At 43.8% G+C, this 19,915-nt stretch overlaps 1 protein-coding gene across 2 annotated transcripts in view; it reads right to left on the bottom strand.

Moving 5' to 3' along the window:
• The window catches only part of DDR2 (discoidin domain receptor tyrosine kinase 2), a 183,035-nt gene extending 163,613 nt beyond the window's left edge, over nt 1-19,422 (bottom strand). Inside the window, exon 1 of one of the 2 annotated variants that reach the window (XM_061400069.1) lies at nt 19,042-19,422. The gene's annotated coding sequence lies outside the window, so the exon portion shown is untranslated. Of the gene's footprint in view, nt 1-18,534; nt 18,915-19,041 lie in introns of those variants that run through there. The other variant, XM_061400077.1, reaches the window with a different exon arrangement.
• Nucleotides 19,423-19,915: the final 493 nt, after the last annotated feature.

Raw genomic sequence — 19,915 nt, forward strand, 5'->3', positions numbered from 1 at the left:
TTAAGACAAACTTTCTTGTCTCCAATCTCCTGAAATATGTCCTATGTAGCTGTTTCCCCTCAAGATGCTTCTTGAAAAAAAGAAAGAGCTCCATGATCCAAACGCTCATTGAGTGTTTATACGCTACATTTCTCTCAGAAGGTCAAAATGCTCATTTCCATATTATAGACCTTGGGAAGTCCTTGCAGTAAACAAACCAGCTTAACTCTCTAAGAATAGTTTCCCAAACTTATTAAGCCGCAGAACTCTGGCCCTTGCCCTCCCCTATTGTTTTCTATTTAAAAACCCACAAGTTTCCAAGGATTGGACTTTGGGAAGTACCACGTTTGTCCAATGAGCCAGATTTCCTTTGTTAGGTCCCGACAGAAGTGCCCGTCCTGAGAGGTTCTCCCGGTGGGAACCCAGCTGGGGAGGGATGAGAGACAGAGAAGGAAAAGGAAGCAACCACGAGCCCAGCCTCCTCCAGGGCCATCTGCTCTGCTGGCATCAAAGGGCATTTGAAAAACTTGGACTCAGGATCCTGGCTAGAAGCTTAAGGCACTTTTCTCCAGCCTAAAGTTCTTGTGGGAAGATGGGTCTCTAGGTTCTCACACACTCCACAGCAGTTAGTGTGGGAGCTTCACCCTGCTTCTACCCCACCATTAGTAGCAATACCGTCTCACTGGTGTCCTTCAGGTTACACCCACGGCAGCCCTACCTTGTCCTGGCTCCTTCTGCCATCTTGGTCCAAACCTGGTCGCTTCACATCTGGAGGACTGAGAAGAGCCTTTGGATAACTCTCCCTGGCTTAACTCCTCCCCTGCGATTTCCCTGACATGCTGCAGTCACATTAATCTTAAACAACACTGCACTTGCTATAAGATAAAGGAAAATGTTCAAAATTCCGCAACTCCCCTTAATGTAATAAAACACAGCTATGCAAGGCTCTTTTCTCCATGCTCCCCAGTACAAATTTCCCACCACCCCAGGCTTACATCCTCACTGTTCCAAGCCGGCTGATCCTAAGCACTCTGACGGCCAAGCCTCTGCTTTTCCTGTTCTTTGCTTCCTGTCTGTCTAATTCCATCCAATTCTTACACCACTTCTAGCATCCAGCTCCAGTCCCCTGACAATACAACCCCTTCCCTGCGTTTTAGCGTTTGCAGACACTGAGCAACTAGCCCCACATTTCCTTTACTGTTTCCTGAATTTTCTAACTGATAATAAACTCAGGAAGAGAAAAGACTGTGCCTTATGACATTCAAGTCACTTAGTAAGTACTCAACAAAAAAATTTTTTTTTTGCTTAATAAAGGAATAAATCCATGTAGACCTCAGAACCACGAGTTAAGCAGAACTCTTGGAAAATGCCTACAAACACTGTAGGAAAATGAGCCCCTTTCTGGGCCTCAAAGTCATTTACACTTTTCTATTGATCTTAGTTTTAGGAAAGGGGAAGAAGATTGATTCTATCTCATCATGGAGCACCTGGCAATTTTTCATTCTTTTTTTTATAGACAGAGCTATGCTTTCTGCCCCTTCTCATAGGCTGCTTGCCGTGTTGGCCTCCAGGAGAGAGTCTAGACTGAGTACATTAAGTGATATTTAAACATGTATCTCTAAATTTTCCAAGGGTCTGGCCAAAAGAATGTTCTTTCCAAGAACATATTCTCTATTGACAATTGTTCCTTCTTTCTTTCATTCTTTGAATTTAGTGAGTCCTTGAGATAGAAGGATGGATAAAAAACAATCATGGGCCACGAAGCACCCACAGTCAAATGCGGTTTTACTCTAAATGGAGGCAAAGGAACGCCTGCAACAGAATCAGTCACCTGAGGGAGGCTGCTAAAAACACAGGTTCCCTGGACACTATGCAGAAAATGTTTCATCTATCAAGTTTTAAGGGCTTCCCCAGTGGCTCAGTGGTAAAGAATCTGCCTGCAATGCAGGAGACGCAGCTTCAATCCCTGGGTCAGGAAGATCCCCTGGAGGCGGGCATGGCAACCCACTCCAGTATTCTTGCCTGGAGAATCCCATGGACAGAGGAGTCCGGCGGGCTACATAGTCCATAGAGTCACAGAGAGTCAGACACAACTGAAGGGACTTAGCATGCATGTATTTCAAGTTTTGAGTGGAGCCTGGGCTCTGTATTTTTAAGAAGCACTGCAGATGATTCTTATCCATACTGAAGTTTGAGACTCACTGGCTCAACAGAAAAGACAAGGATATCAGGAGACAACTATAAAACAGGGATGCCTACTTGCAAAAAAAAAGTGAGATTCACAGGTTCAAGAAGAGTAACCAAGTAGTGGTAAAAAGTGAGGTGCTTCAGTGGGAAAGACCTAGGCTCCAATTCTTATTCTGCTACTTATTAGTATTTGCTATGTGAGTGAGCCTCTCTTAGTGTCTTGTGTTCTCATGTATAACATAGGAAAGATACCCACTTCACACAATTATAAGGTTTCGATGAGATAATGTATATAAAGTGCTTAATATAAATCTTGACATAAAATAAGCACTCATGGCTAAGTTGTCATAATGTTTTTGATTATTAGTAAAATTTAAAGAGGACATCAGAAAGGCTTTCCTGGAAAAAAAAAATGTAGTTTGAATTTAGAGTAGAGTCTCTCCAAGTACAAATATATTCTTTCAGACCATGACATTTGTAGAATTTTTAAAATTTTATATCTTCGATTCTATAATTTGGAACTTTTCATGCTAGTGGTAACAAAGTGATTTCAGGGCCTGCCTTTTCATCTGGGTTTATGATTGTCCAAATGCCAGATGAAAGCCAGCTCAAGCCAAGAGTCAATCTAGAAACTGAGGAAATTGTGGGAGAATTGAGTCGCCGGGTGGCACAGGGTAGTTGAATCTGCTCAGCCATTGCGGTCAGCGCCGTGTTCCGCAATGAGCAGATGTGTGACATGAACTCTGACTCTACATACCAGTGCCTACAAGTTTATAAGCAGAAATCTGAAGCACAGACACAAAAAGCACAATGGTTCTGTCACTGATTCTAGTAATAGTCAGATTAGATAGCAATTTATCATCCCCATGCTAACCCTATCTTCAAGAGAATAGACACTTTAACAAATATCTAATGATACCAAGTTAAAATTAACATTGGAACACAGCCTACCGGCAGAGACTTGGTTAAGTAAATATGAGGTCTGATTTTCCCAAATGCATAAACCCTTGAGGCTATTAATAACAATATGTTTAATACACTCTAATAAGCATTTTCTGCATGAGTATTAATTACATTTAAACAACAGTCCCAAATTAAACATAGACCAGGCCCTGAGGCTACATGTGTCCACTCTATCTTTAAACCCCACTGCTGCTGCTGCTGCTGCTAAGTCGCTTCAGTTGTGTCTGACTCTGTGCAACCCCAGAGACGGCAACCCACCAGGCTCCCTGGTCCCTGGGATTCTCTAGGCAAGAACATTGGAGTGGGTTGCCATTGCCTTCTCCAATGCACGAAAGTGAAAAGTGAAGTCGCTCAGTTGTATCCGACTCTTAGCGACCCTATGGACTGAAGCCTACCGGGGTCCTCCATCCATGGGATTTGCCAAGCAAGAGTACTGAAGTGGGGTGCCATTGCCCTCTCCATTTAAACCCCACACTAGCGGTTAGTTTCAACAAACCACATCATCTCACGCATTAAAATAACGTTTAATTATTTTATTGAGTTTATAGCTATATTTGACTTCACTTAAAACTTTGCTTCAGCTTTATAGTTGCAGAAAAACTCCTCCCACAGACGGAGGCATCTGGTGGGCTGCAGTCTATGGGGTCTCAAAGAGTCAGGCACAACTGAGCAACTTCACTTTCACTTTTCACTTTCCTACATCGGAGAAGGAAATGGCAACCCACTCCAGTGCTCTTGCCTAGAGAACCCCAGGGACCAGGGAGCCTGGTGGGCTGCAGTCTATGGGGTCACACAGAGTCAGACACAACTGAAGCGACTTAGTAGCAGCAGCAGCTGTGTCCAAATAATTGATCATCCTGAGAAGCTGAAAAAAATTCTCTATAAAATAGGTGCACAGGTTGTTCAGGTGTGAGTACTTAGATAATCCTGAGGGAAATTTTTTAGACTGCTGAGTCTGTTCTGTGCCCCTGCCTTTCCACCAAAGGAAGCAGCAGAGGATGTGCTCCTTCCCAGCAACCCCACTGCTGGGCATACACACCGGGGAAACCAAAATTGAAAGAGACACATGTACCCCAGCATTCACTGAAGCATTGTTTTCAATACCTAGGACATGGAAGCAACTTAGATGGCCATCAGCAGGTGAATGGATAAGGAAGTTGTGGTATGTATACACAATGGAATATTACTCAGCTATGAAAAGGAATTCATTTGAGTCCATTCTGATGAGGCAGATGAACCTGGAGCCTATTATACAGAGCAAAATAAGTCAGAAAGAGAAAGACAAATACTGTATATTAATGTATATATATGAAATTTAGAAAGATGGTACCAACGATCCTACATGCAGGGCAGTAAAGGAGACACAGATGTAAAGAACAGACTTTTGGACTCAGTCGGAGAAGGTGAGGGTGGAATGATTTGAGAGAATAGCTTTGAAATATGTACATCGCCATACGTGAAATAGATGACCAGTGTAATGCATGAAGCAGGGCACCCAAAGCCAGTGCTCTGACAACCCAGAGGGATAGGGTGGGGAGGGACGTGGGAGGGTGGTTCAGGATGGCGGGGACACATGTATGCCTGCAACTGATTCATGTTGGTGTAATGCAAAAACCCATCCCAATATTGTAATTATCCTCCAATTAAAATAAATTAACTTTTAAAAAGAGGAAAAAAAGAAACCCATGACTAAAAGCATCCCTGCAGGATGGCTGGTTCCTACATCTTCAGCAGTGGTCTCATTACCTTCCCAGTGGCTCCTATATCAGCATCAGCAAAGCTACTATGGTGTGGGGAGGGGAGGGGGAGGATAGTACTTCTTTGAATGTGGATACCATTTACCTTACACTTAAGACCATTTACCTGGCCTTAAGAAGTGTGGTTAGTGGTGAGGGTGGGGATTATTAAATTCTAATTAAAGGAAACCACATGAATCTAGATATCCCATTGCTTTGTCACCACTCTCACCTAATCTTAATTTATCTGCTAGAAAGTATATTTAACACCCCATGATCAATGAGTGGATTATTTTCCCCCAATATGTATTATTGAATCATGCAGTGGTAACTATTGGGTTGGGCAATATTTTGGGTTTTCTGTAACATCTTACAGAAAAATCCTGAATGAACTTTTTGACCAACCCAATATAATAATTCTCTCATTGTAAGGATGGATTTGGAGATATTTATGAAGAGCATCAGAGTACTTCTCCTAGGAGCTCCGAGGAATGGTGGCCCAATAGATTTGGGAGCAAGTTTGGTGTGATCACTGACCTAGAGCCAGACATCCTGGAATGTGAAGTCAAGTGGGCCTTAGGAAGCATCACTACGAACAAAGCTAGTGGAGGTGATGGAATTCCAGTTGAGCTCTTTCAAATCCTAAAAGATGATGCTGTGAAAGTGCTGCACTCAATATGCCAGCAAATTTGGAAAACTCAGCAGTGGCCACAGGACTGGAAAAGGTCAATTTTCATTCCAATCCCAAAGAAAGGCAATGCCAAAGAATGCTCAAACTACCACACAATTGCACTCATCTCACACGCTAGTAAAGTAAAGCTCAAAATTCTCCAAGCCAGGCTTCAGCAATACGTGAACCGTGAACTTCCTGATGTTCAAGCTGGTTTTAGAAAGGCAGAGGAACCAGAGATCAAATTGCCAACATCTGCTGGATCATCGAAAAAGCAAGAGAGTTCCAGAAAAACATCTCTTTCTGCTTTATTGACTATGCCAAAGCCTTTGACTGTGTGGATCACAATAAACTGTGGAAAATTCTGAAAGAGATGGGAATACCAGACCACCTGATCTGCCTCTTGAGAAATTTGTATGCAGGTCAGGAAGCAACAGTTAGAACTGGACATGGAACAAGAGACTGGTTCCAAATAGGAAAAGGAGTAAGTCAAGGCTGTATATTGTCACCCTGCTTATTTAACTTACATGCAGAGTACATCATGAGAAACGCTGGGCTGGAAGAAACACAAGCTGGAATCAAGATTGCTGGGAGAAATATCAATAACCTCAGATATGCAGATGACACCACCCTTATGGCAGAAAGTGAAGAGGAACTAAAAATCTTCTTGATGAAAGTGAAGTGGAGAGTGAAAAACTTGGCTTAAAGCTCAATCAACATTCCGAAAACAAAGATCATGGGATCTGGTCCCATCACTTCATGGGAAATAGATGGGGAAACAGTGGAAACAGTGTCAGACTTTATTTTTGGGGCTCCAAAATCACTGCAGATGGTGACCACAGCCATGAAATTAAAAGATGCTTACTCCTTGGAAGGAAAGTTATGACCAACCAAGATAGCATATTCAAAAGCAGAGACATTACTTTGCCAACAAAGGTCCGTCTAGTCAAGGCTATGGTTTTCCCAGTGGTCATGTATGGATGTGAGAGTTGGACTGTGAAGAAAGCTGAGCACCGAAGAATTGATGCTTTTGAACTGTGGTGTTGGAGAAGACTCTTGAGAGTCCCTTGGACTGCAAGGAGATTCAACCAGTCCATTCTGAAGGAGATCAGCCCTGGGATTTCTTTGGAGGGAACGATGCTAAAGCTGAAACTCCAGTACTTTGGCCACCTCACGCGAAGAGTTGACTTATTGGAAAAGACTCTGATGCTGGGAGGGATTGGGGGCAGGAGGAGAAGGGGACGACAGAGGATGAGATGGCTGGATGGCATCACTGACTCGATGGATGTGAATCTGAGTGAACTCCAGGAGTTGGTGATGGACAGGGAGGCCTGGTGTGCTGTGATTCATGGGGTCACAAAGAGTCAGGCAAGACTGAGCGACTGAACTGAACTGAACTGTGGCTGACAATAGCTTCTGTTCTTACAAAGGGCTGGATTCAGACGTTTAGGAGACCCAAGCACTGAAAATATAACACCTTCCCTACTCCCACCTCACCAAGTACTCCGTTATAAAAAATAATACTCAATGTAACACAAAGTATAAGAACATTCAGTAAAGTTCCGATTTTTTCATGATGATTGTTTCAATACTTTTTTGGAAACCAAATTTCTATTTATTTCTGAAGACTTTGGAGATGCCCCTGCTAGTGCCTTAAACATCTTCATGTAAAGCAACATTGTAAGTGAATCCAGGGTCCTCACTTCCATCATTTCACTTGAAACCAGGGCTCATTTGTTGCATAGTCTGCAGATAACAAAGATGGAGTCTTTTTTTGTGTTGAACTCTTTCTTCCTATGTACTGCCCAAGAACTTCTTCACCAGCCTTCTCTTTGCCCTAACCTACCCAACTCAAATAAAGACTTAGATCTAAAAAATCTGAAATTCCTTTCAATATCCATACTACTTAGTAAATTAGGGCTAGAAATTAGAACTTATGCCCTATTTAAAGCAATGTTCCTTTTTTTTTTTTTCTCTCCTATATTACTTCTGCCCAAGGCAAGAAGGAACTGGATGTAGGATCACCAGGAAATGCAGAGTTATTGAAGTTTACATATGTATATAGGATAAAGTAGCCATCCTGAGATCTTTGACAAAACATGTTTTGTAAATGCTGGCAACTACTTGTCAACTGGAAAATGAAAATGGGGAGCACCTGGGAGCCCAGAGGTGGTCCTTCCTCCAGCTAAGCAAAAGGCACAGGACAGCCCCCTTTTTCCAGAGGGCATGGGGCTCCTGTGGATCTAGGAGGGGGAAGAAGTTAGCACCCTAAGTCATAAAAATGAAAGAGGTGAGTAAACATCAGGGAGTTGTGAAAGGGAAACAATGGGAAGAGCATCAGTCATCTTTTATCCTGCAAAGCCAAGTCTGTCACCAAAAACACAGCAAAAGGATAAGAAAGTAACTTTTCACACTCCGCTGAGGTATCCCCATAAGTCTAGAATTTACATCTTAGCTTGACATTCAAGTTTGACATCTCTTTGGTAATGAATGGCTGACCAAAATGCTTAGAAAACTCTTCACCTCCAAACATAATATTAAGTAACAGTTAATTTACTCTTCACATACCACTAACTAATCAAATGAGAATTTTTAGGGAAAAGTAAAAGGAAAGCACTTCTATTATCAGAGGTATGAACACACCAGTGAGGAAAGAAGCATGATGAGGAAGACATCAGCTCTGCACATGGTCAAACCAAGAGAAACCAAATCTGAAACTGTACCCTGAAACCTAGAATGACAATCATCACCCTCTGGGAATAACCATTTTCTATTTATCACTTATAGGAAAACAGCCCTGTGTGCATTATATACCCAATACCCATTCCAGTATTCTGGCCTAGAGAATTTCATGGACCATACAGTCCATGGGGTTGCAAAGAGTCAGACATGACTGAACGACTTTCACTTCACACTCACACAAAGTATTCAGATGTCAGCTTACATATTACTCCACATTTGTGCTCATGAAGACTTTACTGCCTTCAATTTTCACATCTAAAAGAAGCAGGATCTGAACCCAGCGCTTCTGATAGCAGTCTCAGTGCTTACACCATTTCTCCATGACCTGCTCTCTTCCATGTTTTGAAGTTATGAGTAAAGTTGCCATAATCATCCGTATTTAGATTTCTGTGTAAACATAAGTTCTCAATTTGTTTGGGTAAATACCAAGGAGCATGATTTCTGGGTCACTCATATGAATATGTTGATTTCTGTGAAAAACTGCCAAAGTGGCTGTGCAATTTTGTATTTCCAGCAGCAGTGAATAAAAGTTATCACTGCTTTCTTCAGCACCAGTATGGGGTGCTATCACTGCTCTGGATTTCGGCCATTCTAACAGGTACTGTTAGATATGTTAATGATAATTCGTTGTTGATATGATAATTCATTGTTGTCTTAATCTGAAATTTCCTGATGACATACAATGCTAAGCATTGTTTCATGTCTACTGTGGCTTCGCTGGTAAAGAATCCTCCTGCAATGCAGAAGACGTGGGTTCGATCCCTGGGTTGGGAAAATCCCCTGGAGAAGGGAACGGCTACCCACTCCAGTATTCTTGCCTGGAGAATCCAATGGATTATATAGCATGGGGTCACAAATAGTTGGACTCAGCAACACGACTGAGCAACTATCACTTTCACTGTGATCTGTGGGCTTCCCTGGTGGCTCAGGTGGTAAAGAATCTGCCCACAATGCTGGAGACCTGGGTTCAGTCCCTGGATGGGGAAGATCCCCTGAAGAAAGGAGTGGCAACCCTCTCCAGTATTCTTGCCTGGAAAATCCTATGGACAGAAGAGCCTGGCAGGCTACAGTCCATGAGGTTGCAAAGAGTTGGACATGACTGAGTGACTAACACTTTTTGCCATTTGTATATCTTCTTTGGTGAGCTGTCTGTTCATTTTCTTTTGCTCATTTTCTTATTGTTGAATTTGAAGAGTCCCTTACACATTTTAGGTAACTGTCCTCTATTGGATATGTCTTTCGCAAATATTTTCTCCCAATCCATGTCTTATAGTCTCATTGTCTTGATACTAGCTTTCACAGAGCAAAAAATTTTCATTCTAATGAAGTCCACTTTATCAATTTTTTCTTTCAAGGATTGTACCTTTGGTGTTGAAACGTCATCACCATACCCAACGTCACCTAGGTTTTCTCCTATGTTATGTTATAGTTTTCTGGTTTCTCATTTTATATTTAGGTTCATGATCTATTTTTAGTTCATTCTTGTGAAGGACAGAAGGTGTGAGTCTAGATTTGTTTTGGTTTTGGGGTTTTCTTTTGCATGTTCAATTATTCCAGCACCATTTGGTGAAAAGACTATCTTTCTCCATTGTACTGCCTTTGTTTCTTTGTCAAAAAACAGTTGGCTATATTTACGTGGATTTATTTCTAAGCTCTCTAGTCTATTCCATTGATCTATTTATCTTTTTTTTCAGCAATACCACACTGTCTTAATTACTGTAACTCCATAGTAAAGTCTTAAAATCGGGTAACATCAGTCCTCTGACTTTGTTCTTCTCCAGGAGGAGAAGGGGACGACAGAGGATGAGATGGCTGGATGGCATCACCAACTTGATGGACGTGAGTCTGAGTGAACTCCGGGAGTTGGTGATGGACAGGGAAGCCTGGCGTGCTGGGATTCATGGGGTCTCAAAGAGTTGGACACGACTGAGCGACTGAACTAAACTGAACTGAATATTGTGCTGATTACTCTGGATCTTTTGCCTCTCCTTATAAATTTTAGAATCAGTTTTGTGATAGTCACAAAATAACTTACTGGGATTTTTACTAGGATTTGGATCTATTTATAATTTCCTTTGATATTATTTTAACATTTTATCTCAATTTTAAAAATCTGTCTAGTGTACACATTCTAAAAGTAGAACTACATCTGTCTGAGGAATAATTAGCTATTCTTAAGTAATATTTTTTTTTTATTTATTTGAAGGATAATTGCTTTACAATATTGTGTTGGTTTATACCAACATTATATATGTGTTGGTTGCCATATATCAACATGAGTCAGCCACAGTACTCCTGAGTAACTTTAACTCCCACTGCTCTCTTCTTTAGGTCCACTTGTTCCCCAGGCTCTCAAGAGAGTACATCCTAAAGAACCAACCCCAGCAGGCTTTGTATACTTCACCACTCCTCTAAACTTCATATGCCTCTGGGAAATCACAGTCCTGCAAGGCCTTTTGTTGGTATAGCTTCTGTAGGGCCTTCCAAGACAATCTTGCACACAGTAAATTTTGCTGGATTTGCTACTATGAACAGTGTTCAAAAGGCATTTGGACCAACCATCTCCATAGGCATAGTGCTTTCCTGCTTACAAAGTTCCTACACAGTATCTTCTCTGAACCTAAAAGAAAGGGATAAAGACACATGAGGAAAATAGATGAGGAAATTGAGGAACACTGAAGTTAAAAGCCTTGAGGTAAAAAAAAACCTAGAAAATGATGGTGCTGAGATCAAAACTTACTACATATTTGCCTCACTACCTTTTGCACACAAGGTTCTATTCTTCAGAAGCCCTCCCGGTTATACCCCCGCCCTGGAGTACACAGCAATATGTTTGAGCAGTAGGTCCCAGACACTCTCCTCAAACATTTTTGGAAGGTCTCATTAAGCACAAAGCACAAGCCACAGACAGTTGAGTGAGTGAATACATTAAAGACAATTCTGATCTCCATGAGAAGCCCAGCTGAACCCAGGAGCTTCGAAGTAAGTCTAAACCCCTCTTAGAATCTCTCTGACTTTTCATTGCTCTTCCAGGCCTCAGGGATACTTGGCTAGCTCAAACCTAACCTTTCTCGGTCCTTAGAGACCAAGATGAGAGTCCAGCTAACAAGTAGTGTGCATGCTCAGTCATTTCAGTCGTGTCCGACTCTCTGCGACCGCATGGACTGTAGCCCACCAGGTTCCTCTGTCCATGGGATTTTCCAGGCAAGAATACTGGAGTGGGTTGCCATTTCCTTCTCCATGGGATCTTCCTGACCCAGGGATCAAACCTGGGTCTCCTGCATTGCAGGCAGACTCTTTACCATCTGGGCCACCAGGGAAGCCCCAGGTAATAAGTAGACAATCTGCCAAATTCTGGGACCTCTGTTGCTTGGAGAATTACAGAACTTGGAAATATCTAGTAGTTCTATGCACAATAGAAAGCAAAAAATAAGAAAACCAAAATAAGAGAATTATTTTCAACCAAATCATATCTGAATAACACAGTATCAACCATAACATGTCCAAATGCAAGCAAATAAAATTAAAAGAGATGGAGAAAGTTTAGAGAGACCATCACTTTAGCCATTAGGTGATTGTTTTTTTAGTGACTATCCTTGGACAGGCATCTGGACATCTTGGTTCCTCTGTTAAGCTATTGTTATTAGAAAATGTTAAGCAAAGTGTGTTATACTCAGAAGTAGTCAATAAAAGCTTGCTAAATTGAATTAAACACAGAAAATACAGTTGAATTGTTGTGGGAACCCAAAGCAATCAGGGAGATAAACAGGTTAGAAACCACTGAGAAATGTAGCCAGATGGGGAAAATGGATAAGACTTGGGCATTAGAAGCAGGAGGGGGAAATGTGGTGAACATCAGTCCAGGCCAGTCTTCCCTCCGGTGGTTCCTCCAGCTTGGAGCCCTTGGTGGGACAAGTGAGCTACTGGATGACTACTCCAGAAGCACAAAATTTGATTTCTCCTTTGTTAACTCATCTCTCCCTTTCCTAAATGCATTTAGTTATGATAGCACTAGCAATTGTGACCCATACTATTTTACACTGCCCTTTAAATCTTTCCATCATAATAGGATTATTTGTCCAATATATTATATATTTTATCCCTCCTTCCCTACCTGTCCCAAGGTGCCAACTCTTTTTTCCTTCAGGTGCTGCACAGACCCCTAACCAAGTAATCCACTCTTGTGCTTAATTCCCTGTAAAGATAGCATTATGCACAAGTCTGTTTTGACCATTAAGGGAAAGGTTGGGGAAAAGTGAGGTAAGGGTGCATAAGGGAGTGGGGACAAAGAAATGAACTAACAGTTGTCTTTTCAAATCGAAGAGGACAAATTTCCAACAGATTACATCCATGCTGCTTCCCAGGTGGCACCACTGGTAAAGAACCTGCCTGCCAATGCAGGAGACATAAGAGATTTGGTTCGATCCCTGGGTTGGGAAGATCTCCTGGAGGAGGGCATGGCATGGCATGGCCACTGCAGTATTCTTGCCTGGAGAATCCATGGACAGAGGAGCCTGGTGGGCTACCATGCATGGGGTCGCAAAAAGTCAGACAGAGTGAAACAGCTTAGCACACACCCACATAGTGAAATGAAAGAGATCTATCCAAGATAACAATCTCCATGATTCATACATGATGGGCTTTTAGACCACAGAGTATTGAAGATTCCACCAGAAAAAGTAAGAGAAGTGAGCATTCCCTTACTCGGACCATCTACTGTGTGCTGCTGCTGCTGCTAAGTCGCTTCAGTCATGTCCAACTCTGTGTGACCCCAGAGATGGCAGCCCACCAGGCTCCCCCGTCCCTGGGATTCTCCAAGCAAGAACACTGGAGTGGGTTGCCATTTCCTTCTCCAATGCGTGAAAGTGAAGTCACTTAGTCGTGTCCGACTCTTAGCAACCCCATGGACTGCAGCCTTCCAGGCTCCTCCGTCCATGGGATTTTCCAGGCTCCTCCGTCCATGGGATTTTCCAGGCAAGAGTACTGGAGTGGGGTGCCATTGCCTTCTCCGCATCTACTGTGTATGAGGCTGTATGTCGGCCTCTTTGCAAATCTAATGGCACGTATTTTGTATAACAAACCTATGAGACAAGAAAAATGAGACCTGAAGATGTTAAATATTTTGCCCAAGTTTACATGGCTAGTAAGTGGTGGCAAAACCAGAATTTAAACCCATGTCCTTTCCACTGCAAAAGTACTTTGAGAAGTATTATCTGTAGAAGGGGATTTTGCTCAGTGAATGTTGTTGCCTGGAAGAATGTCGTTGGACTGAGGATATGGGAAAATAACTGAGCTGAACAAGCCAAAGCAACAGTGCCATACTAATAATACAAACAACCATCATCAGCATCACGTATTAGCTACGTGCCAAATGCTATGCTATATACTCACAAGTGGCATCTGTAATACCTATTCAATGGGAGTTACCAGCCTTACTTTACCATATAGGAAACTGAGAGAGTTTAAGCAACTTGCGCAGGGTCACCAGGTCAGTGAGTACAGAGCTGGGAGTGGAAATCGGGTCTGTCTGACTTCACAACAGAAAGAGTTCACAGCCTAGACAAGTGGTCCACATAACGGAAAAAGGCAGATTGTGGACATTTTGAGGTGGTCTTGACCCAGCTCAAAGCAGTCAGCTAGAGGAAAGAGGCATGCCCACCAGAGAAGGGAGGCACTGGCTGCTAAATTCTTGACAGCACACCAGGGTGGGGCCGTCCTATAAAGGAGGTCCTCACTTCACGCTGAGGAGTGACTGAGAAGACAGACTTGGAGAGTTATCAGCAGAGATTCAGGTTGGACTCACGTGGGAAACACTTCAAAGTGCTGTTTCCACCTTCAGCTACTCTTACTTAACTGATCCTTAAGGTCCACTCAAAATTCCTAACATAGTGGTAAGCAACCCACATTGTGGACGGTTGCTGAATTCAGAGACGTTCTGGGAGGCCTGGGGATGCTGGACGCATATCTGGACCGAGTTGTCATTTTTGGGAGAAAGTCAATTCAAACACTGCACGACTTCAAACAAGGCAAGGGGCATAAAGAATCCAGTGTGTCTGTGTTGTGGGCAGGTCACCATTTATGTCAGCTGGTACACAACATCAGAAGGTCTGTGGAGGTCGGTTTTTGAGGGGCTTTAGCTTTCTGGATGCCCGGGAGACGTGCCTGAAAGTGGATCTTATAAGGGAACTTGGGAAGAAGAGTCTGAGAGCTAATGCTAATTTAAAGTGGTATGACATCCACTCACTTCATTGTCTAAAATAATGCCTTTAGCCAAATCACTGTAAAATTCTGACTAGATCCCCAACCTTCTCACCTCTTTGGTTTAGACCCTAATCACCACCTCCAAAATCTAACAGTGATAATTGTTATAAAATTCACAGTGCATACTTTAGGAATTCGCAAAGCTTTCTCCTGTGTGTATTTGATATATGCATAACGGTAACAGGAGCAGAGGTGATGACATGAAATCAGTGTTTGTTGAGCACTAGATGCTAACTTAGAGTGTTTCATGTACATTATTTCAGGAAGTTTTTGTAACAGTCCTGTTGGTGGGGGAGAATGGTGTGGCATCAACACACAGAAGGGTGGGAGGCACTCTAATACTGTAGTGTGCCTATTAAAATGTAATCATGAGCTTCCTTGGTGGTTCAGTGGAGGGGAGTCCAGCTGCCAGTGCAGAAGACATGGGTTCGATCCCTGGTCCAGGAGGACCCCACATGCCGTGGGGCATCTAAGCCCATGTCCCACAACTGTTGAGCCCGTGCTCTAGAGCCCGGGAACCATAACTACTGAGCCCACGTGCCCTAGAGCCCTTGCTCCCAAACAAGAGAAGCCACCACAATGAGAAAAGCCTGCACACGGCAATTAGAGAGGAGCCTTTGATCACCGCAACAGCCGGTGCAGCAACGAAGGCCTGGCACAGCCAAAAATAATAAATAAATAATACGGATCTTTAAAAAACGTAATGATATGAAATGATCTGGACTAGATTTGTTACATGTGATAGATAATTCATATGACTTAATGTCTGGGAAGTGATTGTATAAGAAAGGAGGCAAGCAGTGAGCTAACAGAGAGGCTAGAGGAGAGAGAGGGGGGGAGACTCCTCTGGATGACACTCCCACTCTGTGCTCAGACATTGTCTAGGAGAAGCTCACTGTTTTCCTCTACTCACACACTCACTTCCTGGAGCTGGTGCAGGCCCCACAGGTGAAGGGCTCAGACCCACAAAGGGCCCCCCAGGAGAGACACTGATTACAAGGGTCCCCAACTTACCTACAACGTCTTTCCAACTTGACTACAAATCACAGGTTGCCACAACCCATCCCCCACCTCCACCACCCCCTTTTAGATTCCATCATTTGCTAAACCAGCTCACAAAAATCAGGAAAACACTTAATGTGTGATGTGAAGTAAAGTAAAGTGAAAGTCACTAAGTCGTGTCCGACTCTCTGTGACCCTATGGACTGTAACCTGCCACGCTCCTCCGACCAAGGAATTCTCCAGGCCAGAATACTGGAGTGGGTAGCCATTCCCTCCTCCAGGGGGTCTTCCCAACCCAGGGATCGAACCCAGGTTTCCCTCATTGCAGGCAGATTCTTTACCATCTGAGCCACCAGGGAAGCCCATACACTTATGGGTATTTATTTATTATATATTAAAGGATATGGATTAAATGGGCCTTCCACAGTGGCTCAGCAGTAGAGAATCCACCTGCAATGCAAGAGACCAGGGTTCAATCCCTGGCTTAGGAAAATCCCCTGGAGGAGGGCATAGCAACCCACTCCAGTATTCTTGCCTGGAGAATCCTATGAACAGATGAGCCTGGTGGGTTATAGTCCAAGGAGTCGGGCATGACTGAAGCAACTGAACAGCACAGATAAACAGCCAGCCAAAGAGATACATAGTGCAAGACAGCGAAGGAGCTTCTGTCCCTGTGGGGCAGGGGTGCACCATCCTCCAAATGCATGGTTGCGTTCACCAACCCAGAAGCTCCCCAAACTTGATCGTTTGGGGATTTCCATCACGTGGGCATGATTAATCATTAACTCCATCTCCAGCCCTACTCCCCTTCCTGGAAGGCAGGAGGTAGGGCTGAGAAGCCCAAGTCTTCCTGGGCACCAGCCTCCATCCAGGAGCCCACCCAAAGTCACCTCATTAGAAAAAAAAGACAGTCCTATCACCCAGAAAATTCTGAGGGACTTAAGAGCTCTACCCTAGGAACAGGGGTCAGAAGCCAAATATTAAAACAAAAGATGCTCCTAATACTCTCATCACTTAGGAAACTGCAAGGGTTTCAGAAGCTCTGTCCCAGGAACCAGGGAAAGAAACAAATATACTTTTTCTGCATATGTCACAGACATGGATATTGTTGGAGTTACAATTTGTAGATTCTAAGTAAGGGAAACTGGGAATGCCTTCCACACTTCCCTTAACTTCAGTGTTTATAAAGCAAATAGCTCTTAACTAGAAGCAGAGGCAGGGCCTCCCCAGCACCTGCTGGGTCTCCACACCGACCCCCCGCCACGCTCATTTCCAGGACCAGAGGTATCCCTTCTGACCACAGGTACAGATGAGGGAACACGAGGAAGATCCAGGGTCAAGGAACAACCCTTAATTAGATATGAAGCTCCTGAAAAACCATCTCCTTCGAGGAGAAAGATGTGAACTGATCCTAACAGACCTTCCTTGTTCAGAGATGGTGCAGACCCAGGCAAAGGAGGCATGGTGTCCTTCAGCGCCCACCGAGCCCCTGGGTGAGGTAGTGTGACCAGGCCAGGCACCAGAGGAAAGTTTTAGACAGAAAGTCCGGAGATATCCCCTGCAAGGAAGGACTGCTTCCATTCAAAAGAGATGGGCACTAAGACAGAATTCCCCCATTGCAGCCACCCTCCCGCCAGCATCAGCAGGCGCTGCCTCACATTTCATCCCAGTGTCCAGCGTCCATTGTCACAAGAACCACGTGGGGAAGCCCTTCACAGCCTTCAGATGGCATTCATGTCCAATATCTCCTCAAACAATAATACAGAAAAGAAGTGCTATTATTCCCATATGATACATACAGAGGCCAAGGTACAGAACAGAAGATCAACTTTGCCAAGTAGTAAGAGAGAGAGCCAGAGCTTGAACTTGGGTCTTCAGAACCTAAATCCCAGGCTCTTTGCAGAACAAAGGTAAATATATACCAAACACCCAGAAGTAATGCACAGAGCTGCCCACCTGCAACCTCTTTCTGGTATCCAGACAGATAACCATCCAAGTGCGGAAGTGGCCTCTAAAAGAGGGTCCGCACGGCTCCCCTCGTCTGACATCTTTGCCCCCTAGTCACCAGTCACCCACCGAGGGAAATGTGGAGTTTGACTTGGAAGTAATCAAATGTGTGTATGGAGTGGGGGAGGGGAGTGCTATTACAGAGTGAGTCAGAGCATAGAGTTTAGAGTCAGACATTCGTGAGTTTGAACCTCATTAGCTGTACTTCCTTTTGCAGCTCACTCCACTTCTCTGTTTTAAGGTCCTTATTCATAAAATAGGAATAATGTCTCCGGAACTGTGAGGATTCAGACAGATTACAGATGGAGAGAGAGCTCTGAGTATGGAGTCTGGGGTAGAACAAGCACCTGGCTTTTTTTTTTTTACACACTGACACACAACCAAAGGTGACCACAGATACCATTTGCTGATGAACCACTATCGGGCATCCTCTCTTGAGGATAACTAATGTCCTTGTGGTGACTTGTTAATTAAACTGCCTCAGCCTCATGAATGTGGAGGTGTGGAGTGCAAAGAGCCCTGGGTTAGCAGGAAAGAGAACTTCGATTTCATCTGCAGCTTCACTACGAATGTTGCTGTGTGACCCTGAGTGTGTCAGTCCCGCTCTGGCACTTCCACCGCTTGAGAAATGAGGGGTCATGAGAGATCTCTAAGGCTCTTTACAGACCTGACTCTCATTCCTCCAGGGAAAGGACGCAAAATGGTGCTGAAGCCCTCCTGGCCTGAGCAGTGCAAACTCCCGCCTCAAATGGCTGGCCTAAGAGCTTCAGCCACTTGGAAAAATCCTCTTTCCCCTTGGATGAGACTCTTGAACCTCAGCCAGGACTCAGAGGTCCCAACTGCAAACAGTCACAAGTCATTTGATAACAAAGGGAAAGACACCCCGGCCAGCGAGTTGGGGAAGATGAGGCTCGGCACCAACTGAAAAATACGCCAGCTAGCCCCCCACCCAGCCACCCCAAACCTCAGGGTGAAGCCACTGCTTACCCGAAGATGTCCTTCTCACCATTAAGTCTGCAACTCCCCTGAAAAACCAGAAGTACTAAAAGCTGTCCTCTCCCAAACTCAGGACCCTCCAACACCGCTAGTAAGTGCCGAAAACTTAGCTCTCTGCTCAGGCTTCTCCATCTCTGAAATCAGCTCTGCGATCGGCCTGTCTTGCCTGCCAACAGTTTCAACTCTACGGACGCTGTTTATTGTATCCTGCAGTTGCGATGGATTCGTTTATTTTGCCTCTGTCTTCTTTGGTTAGTAGCGCTTTATTCTTCTCTCCATAACATAAATCCAGCCTCCCCAGATGTGAAACCTTGGATTTCTTAAGCCTATGGTGACCCATTTCCTTCCCTTCCTGGCCTGACTTGAAATGAAACTCCCTTCTGCCTCCTTTTTCAAACTTTTCCTGAGACATCGGGAGAAGGATAGTTAGAGCTTTCATTTTCGGAAAAGTGAAAAAAAAAAATGAAGGAAGAAAAAAAATCAAAACACATAACTTACGTTCATCCAGAAGTGCACAGTTTTGGATGGAAGAAAACAGAGCTATAATCCACTGCGTTCCCCCAACCCGAAAAGAAGAATCTGTTGTGAAACGCTTCTTTTTCCACTTTGCCGGTGGAGGAGCCCCGTGGTAGGCATACATCCACAGGCTGATGCAAGATGCCTTTGAGAGAAACCTCACATTCTGAGGATTCCTGGGAAAGCGCCAGGGATCCCAGCATCCAATATATTGCACATTTGGTTTCAATTAGGAAGGGGGTTGGGGAGGGAAGAAGGAAAGTCACCAATCAGAGCTGTTTTCTGTTTAGAGACTATTTCTTTTGACCCAAGGGACCTCGGGCAAAGCTATAATTTACAGCAAAACCCATTCATAGAAGAAAAAATATGTATAACCATAGGACAGACTTAAAGACACAGTTCCCTTCCGCCTTATCCCCACCGCATCCATCCCCAAGCCCTCCCCTTCTTCCATCTAAGATTTGGTCCCCACCCTGTGACCCCCACCTCATTTTTCTTACTTGAGCTGAAGCTATGAGCACAACTTAAAGTTTGGATTCTTCCTCCTCCAACCGAAGCTTCCAGGACAGTTGGGTCACACACATGAAGCTGATCTTTAGTGTTTTATCCATGAAAGCCCAGAGCTGAGCCCTCCCCTCAAAAGCGTTTATTTAATCCTCCCCTCCACCCCTACTACCTCCCCCACCAAAAAAAAAAAAAAAAAAGAATTAGATAGTTTGAGAGTCTAGGATTCCTTTTTTTTTTTCACTCAGTTCCCAGTTGATTGCTTCCTCTGAGGGTCTGTTGCTGTCCTGAATCCATGCTGCTAAATGAAAACACAAGCATTTACAAGGACTTTCTAAATTATTTTGAAACT

Source organism: Bos javanicus, chromosome 3, assembly GCF_032452875.1.
Source record: "Bos javanicus breed banteng chromosome 3, ARS-OSU_banteng_1.0, whole genome shotgun sequence".
Lineage (NCBI taxonomy): Eukaryota > Metazoa > Chordata > Mammalia > Artiodactyla > Bovidae > Bos > Bos javanicus.